The sequence below is a fragment of the Bombus huntii genome, unplaced genomic scaffold (genome assembly GCF_024542735.1).
Source record: "Bombus huntii isolate Logan2020A unplaced genomic scaffold, iyBomHunt1.1 ctg00000283.1, whole genome shotgun sequence".
Classification (NCBI taxonomy): Eukaryota; Metazoa; Arthropoda; class Insecta; order Hymenoptera; family Apidae; genus Bombus; species Bombus huntii.
This window is the reverse complement of record NW_026099488.1, coordinates 523-15,742: the sequence shown is the minus strand read 5'-3', so window position 1 is coordinate 15,742 and position 15,220 is coordinate 523. Positions and strand designations below refer to the sequence as shown.

General features: G+C 34.6%; 1 long non-coding RNA gene across 1 annotated transcript; it reads left to right on the top strand.

Annotated features, from left to right (window-relative positions):
• Positions 1–864: 864 nt before the first annotated feature.
• Positions 865–6,290, top strand: LOC126877914 (uncharacterized). Its single transcript, XR_007695446.1, has 3 exons — positions 865–941; positions 5,602–5,786; positions 6,188–6,290. It is a non-coding gene; the product is annotated as an uncharacterized LOC126877914 (long non-coding RNA).
• Positions 6,291–15,220: the final 8,930 nt, after the last annotated feature.

The following is a 15,220-nucleotide window of genomic DNA, read 5'->3' as shown; positions in this document are numbered from 1 at the left end:
TTTTATAGAAGCTGTACAAAATATAGTATATATGCGCAATATTGAAGCGTTCAAGGGGATATAAAGGTAATGTACATCACATACACGTGTACTCTCATGCAACAAAATACAATTAGATTTAATAGTATAAGCTCTTTTATTCATCATAATAGATTGGAAATTTAAGTGTCTTACGAGGGTGAGTAAAAAGTTACCCGCTCTGTCGGTGTAGAATTTATTTTAAGCAATTGTCAAAAAAGACATACATCATTTTTTGACATAATCACTCGATTTCTGTATACACTTTGTCCATTTGCCGAAGGACCTTTGTATTTTCTCATTAAAAAATGTTTTGGGCTGAGCTGCGAACCACGAATGCATCGTCGTCTTCACCTTTTCATCAGCTTTTTCGGCATCCATCTCGCACAAACTTTTTAAAATCCAAATCTGTCGTGCACTATTGCATAAGCAGAGCCGTGGCTGATTTGCAAATGATTTGCCACATTATCCAGTGTCACTCGTCTATTCCATAGAGCATAAGTTCATGAGCACGTTCAATGTTGTCATCGTGGATGTGGACGGGCGTCCAGCTGTTTTTTCATAACACTCGTGCGATCTTCTTTGAACTTTTGTGCCCATTCAAACACACTTCGTGACAAAACACTTTCTCCATAATGTGCATTAAATCTTTGATAAATATAGGCATCAAACATAACCTCCGACCACAAGAAACGAATCACAGCATCCTGCACTGTTTTCCTGCAAATCACCATTGCAAAGCGCCATTACTCGCGCAACGGTCACAAACGAATTGACGTAACACAAAGAAACCTGCGCAGCAGCACTGAACAGATATTGACGTCATACGAAGAGTGCAGATGGATCAATACGGTCGACAGAAGTTTTAACTATCTGGAGTGCGGATAAATTTTTACTGAGAGTCGTATAGGAATCTATAATCTGTAAGTACACCTTTGGCTGAATGGAAATTTCTCTTACATATAGTCAAAAATGCTGAAACTGTGTATTGAATTGGAAAGTGATAAAAAATAAGTGAAGTTTCGAGGTTGCATGTGATTGCATGAGTACACAGGACGTTTTTAGCGAATAAAAAATAATTTTGAAAGACACGAGACTTATCTTGTATTTTATGCACTCTCTGTGTCCGAATTTCCAGAAGCTCTCTATCTTATGAAGTGTTTTAGATTAGCCGGAAAATTTTGTACGTACGTACAAGAAGTATACGATCTAAGTGGAATATTCCATTATTCTCTTGATACAACAGAAACGAAATTTACAGAACTTCTCAGAAAGTTGGTTTATTATTACCAAATTAATAGAATTAATACACGTTTATCATCTTTACATACCTAAGTCGTGGAGGTTTATCGTGCGTAAAAAATTAGTGTCGTTTCAAAGTTACATTTCGTACATTTTAAGCCTATAATTTGTAACGTACAAAACAATGTAAATTTGAGCTGTTTCTTATCTCCACAATAAGAAAATCCAACTTTACGTTTTTTACACAATGATATTTATGGAACAGTAATATCATATTATTGCATCGCTTGGAGAATGAAGTCAAGGTACGATGTGACCCTAGTGTAAACGCTGGGATACCCAGCTGTGCCGCACTTATAAGCATAAGACACAATACCTATTAAATACGAGGTTAATTCATGTTGTATCAGCAGTGGTCCGCCGCGGTCAGCCTGAAAGGATCGTTAAATTTTTAATCAAAGATACTGAAATATATCGATCGAATTGTATTGAAATTATACTTATATACAGTAATAATCTTCTATTGATTTGTGTATTGAAATACTCCAATTTATAACGTACATGTTATATGTATTTTGAGCAAAACTAAGATTAGAAGGAAATTAGATTAAATACCATAACGAGGTGTGAGAAGTGGGCAAAACTATTAAATTGTGTTTATCTATTATTTTTAATGTTTAAGACGTCGATTTGATGTTAATTCGAATCGACGTGTCTTCAGATACCGTATAGTTTGTAGTAACTCTGTAACTTAATTACCGTACAAGAATCCTCTCCACCCTGAGCATGTTCGGCGCATATTATACCATCAGTGATATCAGGTGCATTAGGAAATTTGGAATAAGCTATTTTGCATTCGGCGTTCTTAATCACTGGCATTTGTACTTCCATTAATGCATTACGTCGTGGTCGTCCTACGAAGAAAATAAGAAAGATATTTAAGACTGGAACTATTTAATTTTATTATAAAATTGATATCACTTACTATATCTTAATGCTCCCCATCCAGCAACAAGGGGGTTATAGCCGACGAAGTTGCTCTTTCGTAGGGGCTCTTTCGTACAAATGGGATATACGTACCCTGAAAAATAAAAAAATAAATGAAAATGCAGGAAACGAATGACCAAAAGTATGAGAAAGAATTATACACGCTTTATGACACAATATATGTGTACAGTAAGAAATTTCAGGATATGATACTTCAGTAATACTCAATAGCATATATATATATATATATATTTGAGGACTTACTCGAAAATGGCACCTCCTCCACCAATCTAAGAATGACAATATTATGATTGTGTATGTTTTCTATTCCATCCATATGTGCACAATGTGCTGCGGTCAAAACATGCCTAGCCGATATCAGGGAACCTCCGCACTTCCATAGTGGTTTGTCTGGGTTTCGGGGATTACGAAAACCTAATGCAGCGATCCATGGCCAAGCGCCTAAAATGCAATAGTCATAGTTGTGAATATACATAATTTTTTCTCACATAACGGGTAACAACGATTATTACCTATTCGATATTCGATCATACAGCAGACGATAAGTACATACGTACAAATACTCTGAAATAGAGATTTGATAAAGACAGAAATTAAATTTTTATTCCAGTGGAATACAAATTATTAAATAATTCTATATAATTTCTATTTGAACTATACTGAACTATAAAGTTCAAACGTGTAATTTCTGCCCTAACAGTTTTTGATCTCTATCCATATTATTACTCCTATATCAATTTTTTATTTCAAGCAAAAAGATACTCTTCCTAACATGAAGTAAAAGAAAGAAATAATTCAAGTTAATAAGTAAAGTTACTACCGATAAAATCATAGCATTATTATTTAGTCTAATTGAAATGTACATTGATGTGCTGTTTAATGCCTTTAAAGTTCATTCTTTGCAGTAAATGGCTTATTATTAATCGGAAAGAAAGACATAAAACGTACCAAGTTCAGCTGGTTTACCATCGACCACCCTGGTATGAGAGACGTTGCTAAAACCACAGTATGGTGGTCGCAAAGCCTTATACTTATACACAGTTTTTATTAAAATTTCTCTCTTCTCTTTGTTTGGATCGTTCGGACAGCAAACGATCGTAACATTGCCCTGGTATCTGCACACTGATCGTCTATAAAAATCGGTGGCTGTACGGTACTGTATCTGCCATATTTCTTGCAGAGGTTTACATTTTCTGTAGTCAAGGCACCTGCCTTCTTGATTGTCCGGTGTGGTACATTCTGGATCAAACAATTTTAAAACATTTATACAGTTCAAAGATGCGTAAGAAAGCGACACCGATTACTCAACTTTCGAAGTAAAAAGCCGATCAAGTCCACCGGATTGCCCTACAGACACGTATTAATCCGTAAGAGTGAGTCATCATGTTGATAATAATTATCTAAAGAAACTTTTCACGTGAAAATATAAAATTTTAATTGATTAGATATTGTGTTAGCCATACTTAAGAAAGAAAATGAAAATGAATGAAATGAAAGAAAAGGACTACCTTCAACCTCATTTTTTAAATAAACACTTTGTCAGTTTTTCGGTAAATAAATTCTTAGGAATTCAGGACAGTTTTTAGTGAATCATTTTGTTTCGACCGTTCGCGGAGAGACGCGATCGCGAGATAGCACGTCAACGAGAGTTGTAAGTTCCCATTACGATTAAATAATCGACGCCACGAACTGATCGATCCCCTTATTTCGATTATGATAATAAGGGTAGTTCAATGAAATTCCACAGAATTAACACAAATAAATTAATGTTTATTTCAACAACTTATTAACTAGAAAGATATAAATGGAACAAAAAAAATGTAACTGCGTTTTGGTTGATAAGTAATGCGCGACATACCACATGTGTTGACGGTTCGACTTCTCGAAAAGTTCTGAACGCCTTTCGATTTTTTTCGTTTTTTCTGGAAGGCGACCCCCACTACGTTCGGATCACGCCACATTCTTTTACAGCGAGGTAAAATACGGGCCACGAGTCGACGTTTCTGGAAGTCGCCCTGCTTAATGAACCATGCGCTTGCCACTACAATGTTTGTTTGCCGGGCAGACGCGACGATCCGTCTGCGACATTATAGTGCCGCGATCGATAGTTAAGAATATGACCTATGGTAAGCCGCATGGCGTAACATTCTCCCCCCGTTGAGAGGGTACCGATCAAACTAGCGAGGTGTGGTTGAGGTTCCCATCTTATTTCGTCTCGATGGCTAGTTGTTCGGGTTTCTCGAGATCGGGTTGAATTGGCAGTGGGACAAGCCTTTTGACGCCCCGATCCAAAATGCTCTTTGCCGTCTGAACTGTAGCTGTCCGGATGACACCATCGGCGCCTGGATGAACCTTGATAACTCGGCCCAGAAGCCAATGCATGGAGGGAACGTTGTCCTCTCTGAGGATGACGATTGTGCCCTTTTGGATGCTGTGTCCACCCTTGCTCCATTTATTGCGGTTGGTTAGCTCGTTCAAATACTCCTTATGCCAGCGGTTCCAAAAATGTTGTTTAAGCTGTTGGATATGCTGCCATTTGGAGAGTCGGTTCGATGGAATGTCTCTGAAATCTCGATCACGTAAGCACATTAATGAATCGCCAATGAGGAAATGTCCGGGAGTGAGGGCTAGGAGATCATTTGGATCGGTGGAGATAGGAGTTAGCGGGCGGGAATTGAGGACTGCTTCTATTTCTATGATAAGAGTATTACGGTGTTAAGCTCATATGTTTCTGTTTCTCCACTCGCGCTGCGCCATAATATCCTTTGATATTTCCGATCCTCTGGTCGTACGAGGAATTGCCGATACATTTTCTCGATGTCGCCAGTGAGTACGTACTGATGAGCGCGGAATCTAATTAATATACAAAATAAATTGTGAATTGATTCGAGAATATAGGATTTCCCCATTTTCATGATTATCGTGATTTTTGTATAAATATATTTTTTAAGATACTAATAATTAGGTACTTATAAATTAGTATTATCAATTATTTTGCATTTATAATTCCGCCTCTAGTATAAGTGTTAATTGAAAACTAACTTTATGTTTCAAAAAGTACTAGCAAAGTCGTTGAGTAACAAGCCACTGATGCTAACACAAATAGCATTGTCGTAATTAAATATTTCTAAATATTCATTTTTCATTTTGAACCTGTAGAAACAATTTATTATATATACTATTAGCTAAGTAATTGCATATTTAATTAAGTCGAAATATAAAACTTAGTTATTTTAATAATTTAAAAAATAAAAAACTGACAAACATTTCAATTTAATTTATGGTTGGAACAAAAGACAGTTATTCTTCATTAATTGAAATATTGCAATGCAGAGTACTTTCCAAAATACGCCGAGAGTATTCCTGATGGTGAAACGAGCGTTGCTTCATCGAACGCAGCTAAAGAAAACAACATCTATGTAGTTGGTGGTACGATGCCTGAAATAGAGGGCGCTAAATTGTACAATACCTGTACTATTTGGGGTCCCGATGGAACTTTGATAGCAAAACACCGAAAGGTAAGTAATATATTCCTTTATGGCTTTGAATTTGAAAATATTGGGGTGAAGAAAGTGACTCTATCTAGGAATAATTTAGGAATATACATATGTACATACGTATACTATAACCAATTCTATAATTTACGGTTTATAAAATACGTTATGATACGGGAAACGCCCATTTTTGTTGTAATGTGTTTGTTGTTGTATAAATTTTTCACATACTTAAAATATTATTATACTTATTTTTTCTCCTTTTTAAACATTATTAAATGATAAGATTTTTTAATAAAAGAAAGTGATAAAAACGCTGTCAGTTATTAAATAAAAAATAATTAAAGTTTAGGAGTTGGTAACTTTGATATTAAATTACAAAAGTTGCAGCAATAGAATTAGCGACCACATTTTTATGTTATTAGGTACATCTATTCGACATCGACATTCCTAATAAGATTACTTTCCGAGAGAGTGATTCACTCAGTCCTGGTAACTCCCTAACGACGTTCGATGTGAAGGGCTGCAAAATAGGTATTGGCATTTGCTATGATATTAGATTCGAGGAAATGGCACGCATTTATCGGAACAAAGGTACAGTAACTTAATCGATCAATACTTAACTAGCAAAAAATTAAATATCTTTCTTAAATATATTCTATATAAAATTAATATAATCTGTAACTCTGTATAAAAAGAAGCTTAATTTAAAAAAACCAGTATATTTGCTGAAAATGAAACAAATAAAAGAATTAAAAGCACAATAAGAGGACTGTCCTCGCATATTCAGAAATGATGGAATGTGAACCGTGCAACTACGAAGTTAATTGGTATTCGGTGGCTTCATATTTCCTGCTTCTCTGGGTTAGGTTGCCAAATGCTGATATATCCAGCGGCATTCAATATGACCACTGGACCACTGCACTGGTCATTACTTCAGCGTTTCAGAGCGAATGATAATCAATTATACGTTGCCTGCATATCACCGGCTCGTGTTCCTTAAGCAAGTTACGTCGCATGGGGACATACACAGTTGACCAATCCCTGGGGAAAGATTCTTTACGATTTGGAAACTCAAGAGAATATGGCAGTCACCGATATCGGTAATTTACAGCTTAAAATTAAAAGCGAGAGATCCATGATGTAATTAATTTTTAGTCTCGTTAATTTATCGATTTAGCCATCTTCCTCTGTATTTGTTGAATTTATTAGTAAGCATTACTTATTACTTCGTATGTTTCTTTTTTCTATCAGATCTAAAAGTTGTTGAGGAAGTAAGGGCTCAGATACCTACATTTTCTCAGAGACGTACAGATTTGTACGACACTGTCTGTAAGAAGGAGTAACTCTACACTAAAACAGAAAATGTTTTTTTATAATATTTCTACTACGATATCCTTTTTTTGTGAATTATTACTAATTTCTTATCATTTGTACTAAATGAATGACTCAATTAAGAAAACCAAAACGTTATAAATAATAATCTGTATATCTTGTGTATCAACATGTAATTGGATATTATAATAATATAGGAATGCTATAATAATATAGGATAATAATATAGGAGAATAGTAATATAGAAAAAAACTACATGCTTTTAAACACCTTTAATATCGATCACATAAATTGTTATAATTCACAATGATTACGCATACATAAAAGACCCCTTGATAGTAAAATTTACGATCAAAAGGCAATTACGTATCGTTTAACAACATTTAATTTATAACACCTTTTAAACATTTAGACAGATTAACACATAACACTTCTTATATATAAACATCAATTCGAAGTTATCAGCTTGGAGAAATTGGTCGATTAATACCTGTAGATTGTCTGTCTCGATGAAAGACTTAAAGAGAGCAAAAACATGATAATGCCGCTAATATAATATTCCTTCTTTCTTGTATCTGTCTGCCTCTCAGGTCGTTTTACTAATTACAATAAGTAATTTCGCCTTCTTTGCGCTCTCTTTTAACGCATTCGAGACCGAAAGAAATTCATATCAGTCAGTAGGCAAGGGTATAGTATACATATTTTATATATAACTTATGTAGTAATGTATATATCATGTTAATTTCATATTTTTTTCAATATAGAATTATTATATATATATATGACTGTACATAATACATTATAGAATAACATAGTATATAATTTTATATTTTAAAAATATGAGGCATACTATTTAAGATTGTCATCGATTTAAAATCAAAGTATGAAAAGGATACCCTGGAGAGAGTAAAACACAGAATCATTCTAACTAAACATTCAGATCGTACCGACACCTAGGTATCGTCTTACAATTAAATCTCGGTCTCGAATGGATTAAAATGAAATACATACTTGCAGCTTCAACATCTTCAATATCGAGAAGATTCAAACTTTACAAATAAATGTAAATTGCGATGTAAAACAACGCGATGTAAAAAGGGAAAAAGGAGGAAAGAAGGAACAGGGAAGCAAAGAGAAGAAACGAATTTTTCATTTTCTCTTGCCAGGAATATAAGATGCTAAGTAATCTTCCTAAGTAATCTCCTCCAGCTTTTTCTAGTTTGATCAATAATTATTAGTACATGTTAGGAAAACAAATAGAATTTTTGTTCTCAAGCGAGGTATAATCTAAATTTTGTATGTACACAAAAATGTTAAATATCTGTAATAAACATGGTATAATCAATTTTTTTACATAAAATTATATTGTATAGGCTATTGTTATTTAAACATTTTAAATTGGATGAAGAAAAAAAATGACGCAAATAAAACGTAGGACATTTTAATTAAAGAGACTAATATAGAGATTTATCTACTTAACTGTGATTAAATCATCTCCACTTAACGCTCTACCTCTTCTATTAATTATGCTTCGTTAAACTATGATTACAGAGGATGGGTTTTTTGATAAAATGACATTCTGACAAATATATATAGATCGATATATATAGATATAGATAGACAAATATATAGATTCTTACAACAGTAGTTATGAATGAACAGTAGTTATTGTATCAATTCCGTTCTTCAGAAGCTTCATTTGTGAAAAGACAATTCGCCAGAATATGGATTCACTGTAGTTATAGCTATAGGATTTCAATCTAGTTGACAGACTTGCTTTACGTAGAGAATATCTGTCTCTTGTTCTACCTTATCGCGATTCTCTCCTCATCTTATACGCTTTGTCGAGCAAAGTAATATTGGCATATATCTCGGCTCTGGTTACAATCATTAGTTTCCGCCTAAACGGTTAGAATCACATAGCTCGCGCTCTACTCTCGTTTATTCAACATTCAGGCCATATGGTCGCATGCGACGAGTTTTATGTTAATTCCGACCGATTACAATACCTTTCTTTCGTTTACAAGGAACGACGAGACTGGCAGTTGCGTGATTTCCAATGCAAAAGCCGCGATATCTGCACGATAACCTAACCTCAACCGATTTTGTTGTACTATTCTTACGTGGACTTCGTTTGTACCACTTTCGTAACAAAAATAGAATACGTAGAACACAGCATTCCGTTATGCGATATTGTCGATTCCTAACATCCGAAAAATCAGAGATAATTATTTCCCTACAGTTGTACATTTGTGTGAAAAATTACGAACGTAAAGTTGTTTGGTGCATGCACAGTCCTCCCCTCCGCTGCATTTGCGTGGACATGCTAGAAAGATTCACTTTTCCACGGTGAAACTGTATGTATTATAATTTCATTTTTACAAAGGTCGAACATCCTACTATGCATAAATTTAATATTAATATAAGCAGGTTTCGTGTTAAGTATTACATCTGACGTATAAGCACACGTGTGTACGAGCCTTGGTTTTAAATGTCTTATAGTAGACACCGAAAAGATTATTCAGTTGGATATCTGACTCAATATCAATATTTTACTAGGAGATAACATGTTAAGAACACGTTGGTGGATGGCATGGGAGATGATGAATGAAGACATACTTCTGTGAGATACATAAAATAGTAGTCAGAACGTATTTTGGCGCTTGGGGACAGCAACAGCTTTTTTTTTTTTTTTATTTATTTGTTGGAATTACAATCAATTCTCGCGTTGAGAATTTTCAGTAATTTTTCTGGCGTGGCGCAGTGACATGGCTGTTTATTTACAATAAGTTAATACTTATTATAGATAGGTATAATTTATAAGTATTATAAGTAAGTGCATTAGCTTAATTTGGATAATTAAATGAATCTAACGTTTAGGTCTAGCGGGTAGTGCCTCTTCAGCCTGCGAATCTGGTCCGTCGTATCGAGTAGTCCAGTGATTAGGGGGTTTCGGTGTTTCTTGACTCTTTTGCTATATCTGTCGCTATATTTTGCTATTTCCTCTTTGACTGTAGGTATCTTGAGGTCGCGATGGATGGTTTCGTTGGTAACATACCAAGGTGCGTCTATTAAGGCTCTTAGCGTTTTCGATTGGAATCGTTGTAGTATTTCGATGTTGGAGTTACTTGCTGTTCCCCATCGCTTCCTATATCCCTATATTCCGTACTTGCTTCGCTTGGTACTTTTATAATTTTCGCAGTTACAATAAAAAATTTAATTCTTAACAGATTAAAGATTTAACCTCTTGCTTTATAGTGTACAATAATTTTTTTTTTTTTTTTTTTGTATAGGTTATGTGATCCATAGTTTGAGTAAGCAGTACACACACACACACACACACACACACACACACACACACACACACACACACACACACACACACACACACACACACACACACACACACACACACACACACACACACACACACACACACATATTTACGTGACAAGCTTTCATTTCAATCTATATTTAAGATTAATATTTTATCAGTTTCTGTTCGTAACAACATCGAAGTAGTCAATAAGTTTGAGGAGTATAATTAAGGAAGCTATGAAGCAAGAGGTTAAGAACAAATTCTGAAAGAGGTTATGTACAACTCAGTAGTACTGCTTTACATTACTTTGCGAATTACTTTTCAAGCATAAAAATAGTTTAACAGCCACTTATAGTTACTTCCTTACCATTACATTCATTAAATTCGTTTGATTTTGTAAACTAAATAACCACGCTGACCAGCCTCTTATTTAAAATAGAATTATTTTGTCATATATCCAACAGTTTACTTTCTCTTCGTAAATATTATTAATAATTTTATCAATTTCGTATACTTCCATCCTTCGTATAAGTGACAATAAATCAGAAGAGCTTCATAGCAATATTGAACAACATACAGTCAACTACAGCACCATTAGATACATCCACCATACAGTCAACTACAACACCATTAGATAACAGCAATACAATAGATTATTATTTTCTACGTGTCATTGATTCATCATCATCATTTTCCATTTTTTTAGCATATGTAAAAACGTATCTGACGTAATCTTACCTCGCTCTTTGAGTACAAAAATCCATTCAAATGAAACAAAGGGAAAAGAAATAAGAAAACAAACACTCACATACGAATCTTCATTACATAACTGTATGTACTCCTCGAGGTATAATTACTCAGACACGTTACAGCGTACCTTCTTCGTTCCCTGATGGCTGATGTTGATCGTTGACGTTTATAGTGAAAGAATTTCGTCAACGGCGCCATCTGGATCCCTGTTGAAAAATTAAACTAGCCGCAACAGCACCATTAAGCTCATCACCCAGAGTAGCTTTTGTTGCTGAGTCGTGGAGGAATTATTATCATCAACGACATAAACTTTACCAGTTCCGGTAACGTTCTTCAGGTGATCCAGACATTCGAAATCACAACATTCTTTTCCAAGGCGAAATTTTCTGCATGGCTGTAGTAAAAAGAAATCGATCAATTGTACAGATCAATCGTCACTCGACTGCTCGAGAATTCAGGTCATCCAGAGAATAGAATAGAGACGTGGAAAAATGTAGTGCGATCATCGCAGTGGGAGGAAATAGGGGGATAGGGACCAAATGAATGAACGAGATGTTAAGGACAACTGACGATAAGTTCTTCTTTTGTCGGGAATTGCATGTTTGTGAATGGTTTGTGGGTGGTTAGGTGGAGAGAATTGAAGAGTTTGGAGGTGACTGGAAGAGTGTTTTGGGCAAGGTAGATTGCAGAATGGTTGCGGTAGCATTGTGTTAATTATGGGTTTGTACATGTAATCTTTGTATGTATCACTACATACAACCTAACGTATATTTTTAATAATACATCAGAGTTTTAGTTATTTCATAGCTATGAATTTTATACTCTATAATCTTGACGTTTTATTTCACAGAAGCGTTTGAATATCCATAAAAATTAAATGAACCAATGTATTCATTATCTTATAGAGAAGATATATTATTTTTAATTATGTTCCAATTATTTATCATGATCCTGATTTCCTTATTCTGAAAATTTGAAAGGAAGTTTTGTAGTTTGATACTTTCAGCGACAAAGGGTCAATATTGCTTTAGTATATTTCGTCACATATACATGTATATCTATATGAATTGAGGACTGCTTCTATTTCTATGATAAGAGTATTACGGTGTTAAGCTCATATGTTTCTGTTTCTCCACTCGCGCTGCGCCATAATATCCTTTGATATTTCCGATCCTCTGGTCGTACGAGGAATTGCCGATACATTTTCTCGATGTCGCCAGTGAGTACGTACTGATGAGCGCGGAATCTAATTAATATACAAAATAAATTGTGAATTGATTCGAGAATATAGGATTTCCCCATTTTCATGATTATCGTGATTTTTGTATAAATATATTTTTTAAGATACTAATAATTAGGTACTTATAAATTAGTATTATCAATTATTTTGCATTTATAATTCCGCCTCTAGTATAAGTGTTAATTGAAAACTAACTTTATGTTTCAAAAAGTACTAGCAAAGTCGTTGAGTAACAAGCCACTGATGCTAACACAAATAGCATTGTCGTAATTAAATATTTCTAAATATTCATTTTTCATTTTGAACCTGTAGAAACAATTTATTATATATACTATTAGCTAAGTAATTGCATATTTAATTAAGTCGAAATATAAAACTTAGTTATTTTAATAATTTAAAAAATAAAAAACTGACAAACATTTCAATTTAATTTATGGTTGGAACAAAAGACAGTTATTCTTCATTAATTGAAATATTGCAATGCAGAGTACTTTCCAAAATACGCCGAGAGTATTCCTGATGGTGAAACGAGCGTTGCTTCATCGAACGCAGCTAAAGAAAACAACATCTATGTAGTTGGTGGTACGATGCCTGAAATAGAGGGCGCTAAATTGTACAATACCTGTACTATTTGGGGTCCCGATGGAACTTTGATAGCAAAACACCGAAAGGTAAGTAATATATTCCTTTATGGCTTTGAATTTGAAAATATTGGGGTGAAGAAAGTGACTCTATCTAGGAATAATTTAGGAATATACATATGTACATACGTATACTATAACCAATTCTATAATTTACGGTTTATAAAATACGTTATGATACGGGAAACGCCCATTTTTGTTGTAATGTGTTTGTTGTTGTATAAATTTTTCACATACTTAAAATATTATTATACTTATTTTTTCTCCTTTTTAAACATTATTAAATGATAAGATTTTTTAACAAAAGAAAGTGATAAAAACGCTGTCAGTTATTAAATAAAAAATAATTAAAGTTTAGGAGTTGGTAACTTTGATATTAAATTACAAAAGTTGCAGCAATAGAATTAGCGACCACATTTTTATGTTATTAGGTACATCTATTCGACATCGACATTCCTAATAAGATTACTTTTCGAGAGAGTGATTCACTCAGTCCTGGTAACTCCCTAACGACGTTCGATGTGAAGGGCTGCAAAATAGGTATTGGCATTTGCTATGATATTAGATTCGAGGAAATGGCACGCATTTATCGGAACAAAGGTACAGTAACTTAATCGATCAATACTTAACTAGCAAAAAATTAAATATCTTTCTTAAATATATTCTATATAAAATTAATATAATCTGTAACTCTGTATAAAAAGAAGCTTAATTTAAAAAAACCAGTATATTTGCTGAAAATGAAACAAATAAAAGAATTAAAAGCACAATAAGAGGACTGTCCTCGCATATTCAGAAATGATGGAATGTGAACCGTGCAACTACGAAGTTAATTGGTATTCGGTGGCTTCATATTTCCTGCTTCTCTGGGTTAGGTTGCCAAATGCTGATATATCCAGCGGCATTCAATATGACCACTGGACCACTGCACTGGTCATTACTTCAGCGTTTCAGAGCGAATGATAATCAATTATACGTTGCCTGCATATCACCGGCTCGTGTTCCTTAAGCAAGTTACGTCGCATGGGGACATACACAGTTGACCAATCCCTGGGGAAAGATTCTTTACGATTTGGAAACTCAAGAGAATATGGCAGTCACCGATATCGGTAATTTACAGCTTAAAATTAAAAGCGAGAGATCCATGATGTAATTAATTTTTAGTCTCGTTAATTTATCGATTTAGCCATCTTCCTCTGTATTTGTTGAATTTATTAGTAAGCATTACTTATTACTTCGTATGTTTCTTTTTTCTATCAGATCTAAAAGTTGTTGAGGAAGTAAGACAAGACGAAATTTTTTGCATGTCTGTAGTAAAAAGAAATCGAATCTGGTCCGTCGTATCGAGTAGTCCAGTGATTAGGGGGTTTCGGTGTTTGTTGACTCTTTTGCTATATCTGTCGCTATATTTTGCTATTTCCTCTTTGACTGTAGGTATCTTGAGGTCGCGATGGATGGTTTCGTTGGTAACATACCAAGGTGCGTCTATTAAGGCTCTTAGCGTTTTCGATTGGAATCGTTGTAGTATTTCGATGTTGGAGTTACTTGGACAGCAACCAGCTGGTGATACTGTCATACACCTCCATTTATAAACTTTCGAAAATCGATGTGACCTTCAAACTTTAGTGTATTCTGTTTCACAGCACAAAATGTTCCGAAACGTACGTTTATTGTTACAATAAACTTGACTAGTGGCTCTGAAATACTATCCTTGAAAAAACAATGGGGAAATTGGAGCAAAAGCAGAAGGAAATAAACAAAGACCTTGTTGGTTCGTAAAAATAAAATATGCTACAGGAAAAACTTTTTTCCAACGGATTGAGATGCGACAAGCTTTAAAAGCTATGACGCGAATCGAGCGTTTGTCTACAAGAGCGCATTTTCGGTGGATATATATGTCGGAATGACATTGGGGATAGGGTTGTCGGTGTTTGAGGAGTCTTCATTGAAGGTAGCCATCGTTGCGGTGTAACGAAGATACGATTTATTGACACAGGTATGAATAACACAGGTTTGACAATCTACCACGGCGGTGAGACGTCCGCGACACTAGTGACAATGGTCTCCGGTTCGATACGAATCCGCGGCCAACGGGATGACAGATGGGCGTTCTCGCTGAATCTAAGTCTGATTCGTAAAAATAATTGCTGAGCGTAAAGACGTTACTCTTTGG